The sequence below is a fragment of the Hyposmocoma kahamanoa genome, unplaced genomic scaffold (genome assembly GCF_003589595.1).
Source record: "Hyposmocoma kahamanoa isolate Upper Pololo Valley unplaced genomic scaffold, ASM358959v1 94, whole genome shotgun sequence".
Lineage (NCBI taxonomy): Eukaryota > Metazoa > Arthropoda > Insecta > Lepidoptera > Cosmopterigidae > Hyposmocoma > Hyposmocoma kahamanoa.
In genome coordinates this window covers 10,792,032-10,794,198 of record NW_020654878.1, presented here as the reverse complement: position 1 = coordinate 10,794,198, position 2,167 = coordinate 10,792,032, and the positions used below count along the sequence as shown (strand labels likewise).

Here is a 2,167-nt window from a genome sequence, read left to right as displayed (position 1 = left end):
GAGTGTAGTGCTCCCAATTTTAACTGAAGCGGGTACAACATGGGCATTCGACATGATCTTCGTCTTATCTATGTTAATTTCAAGACCCACTCTTTGGGAAACACTACTGAGATCTTCGACCCTTGTGTTCAGGTCTCCCAAGGTCTCAGCCATAAGAACTATATCATCGGCAAATCCAATGTGTGTTAGATACTCGCCGTTAATGTTGATGCCAAGTCCTTTCCAGTCTAGAAGCTTGAAAACATCCTCCAACGCAGCAGTGAACAGTTTAGTTAGGAGGTATCACATCTCCCTGTCTAACGCCTCGATGCAGTTGGATAGGATTGGAGCTCTGATCCTGTAAACGGACTGACATAGTGGCGTTTTTGTATAAGTGCCTTAACACCTCTATGTACCTATAGTATATTTGGTATCTTTGGACACTGCCATGTGATGTGAAAATTGAAAAGCTTCTGGAAGACTTCAAGTATCGGCTTGCCGCCCGCTCTCAGAGGTTCTGTAGTGGTTCCATCATCGTCTGCCGCTTTGTTGTTCTTGAGTTGTTTGAGAGACACACTAATCTTATACAGGCTGACGTCTCGGATATCTTCGGTATAATGTCGGATAAGCTTGGCTTTCGGGTCATTAGCCTCGCTTTCTACAGGTGTTTTCGTGGAGTATACAGCTGTCGATAGAAACTCTCTATCTCCCTCAGGATTTCAGGCTTAGATGAAATGATGCCACCGTCATCAGTTTTCAGCTTCGTCAGTTGGCTTTGCCCAATAGACAGATCTCTCACGAACACCTTGGAACCTTTGTTCCGCTCAATGGTCTCTTTAATACGCCCTGTATTAAATTGGTGCATGTCGCTAGTCAAAGACTTCGATATCTGTCTATTTAGCCGCCTGTACTGACTTGCATCCTTTGAGTTCTGTAGGATCATTTCACGTCTCTGTTCCATGAGTTGGAGTGTTTTCTCGGAGAATTTCTTCATTCTGGTACGGTGGGTTTTGAAAAAATTGGACGCAACCGTATGGACAGTATCCACCACCATGTTGTTTAGATCGTCCACATCTATACTGTTTTCGAGTTCGAGTGAGGTATTGGTCGGAGCGTAGACTTTATCATTTGATATTTTTCCAGCCTGATATTGATATTCAATGTGCCTCGTACCAACCGGTGATCACTTCCTGTTTTAACGGTGTTGATCTCAGAGACATCATTGAATATATGCTTTTTCGTCGATATGATACAGTCAATCTCATTTTTTACTTTGCCGTCCGGACTCATACAGGTCCATTTTCGAGTTGGAGATTTCCTGAAAAAGGTGTTCATCATATAGAGGTTCTCCTTTTCCATGAAATCGACCAACATCCGACCAACACCGATCCGAACGATGGCGTTCCATTGCCCAACTCCAAATTGCCCCACTCTCAGCTCATCACCGCAACGCTTTCCCAACTTTGCATTGAAGTCTCACATAACAACTGTGTAGTGGGTTTTGCAGCTATGCATGGCTTTTGAGATCTCCTCATACATAGCCTCCACTTCGTCATCTGGGTGCGTCGAGATCGGAGTATAAACCTGAATGACATTCAACGAATATTGTTTTGATATTCAGAGCATCAGGTATGCCACTCTGGTCGACACACTTCCGATGGAAATCACATTATTAACAAGGGACTTGTGGACGATAAACCTACTACTAGACACCGCCAAGCCACCGCCTCCCGGTAGCATGGTAAGTTGCCGGAGTTAAGGATTATCGAGTCCTATCGCAATTCAGATAGCCCAATAATATCCCAGCGTAGCTTACTAATAGCTTCTTCCAATTCTGTGAGTTTTGCGTCGGTCCTCAATGTGCGCGAGTTGCCAGGGCCAGTTGTCGTCGTGGATGGTAGCCGGGTCTCTTCCGTGGATTCTTCGCACTCCATGCCCTATTTCCAAAGTCGCTACCGTGACTAGGAAGAGCAGGACTGCCGGGGAATAGGGGCCAATTTTTTGGTGTGTGTACCATGGGAGGGTTTGCCATAACCGCCACGCTTGGCAGGCGGGTTGGCGATAGCAGTTCTGGCCAAGATGGGTAGAAGACGCTGCTGCCCGTCTTCTTCTGGCAATTTTCTTTTAGTCGCCTTTTACAACACCCACAGGATGAGATGGGGGTGGTGCTATTCTAGGCCGGCACCAT

At 45.9% G+C, this 2,167-nt stretch overlaps 1 pseudogene; it reads right to left on the bottom strand.

Annotated features, from left to right (window-relative positions):
* Positions 1-395: 395 nt before the first annotated feature.
* Positions 396-1,913, bottom strand: LOC113238003 (annotated as a pseudogene).
* Between the last annotated feature and the right edge of the window lie 254 nt (positions 1,914-2,167).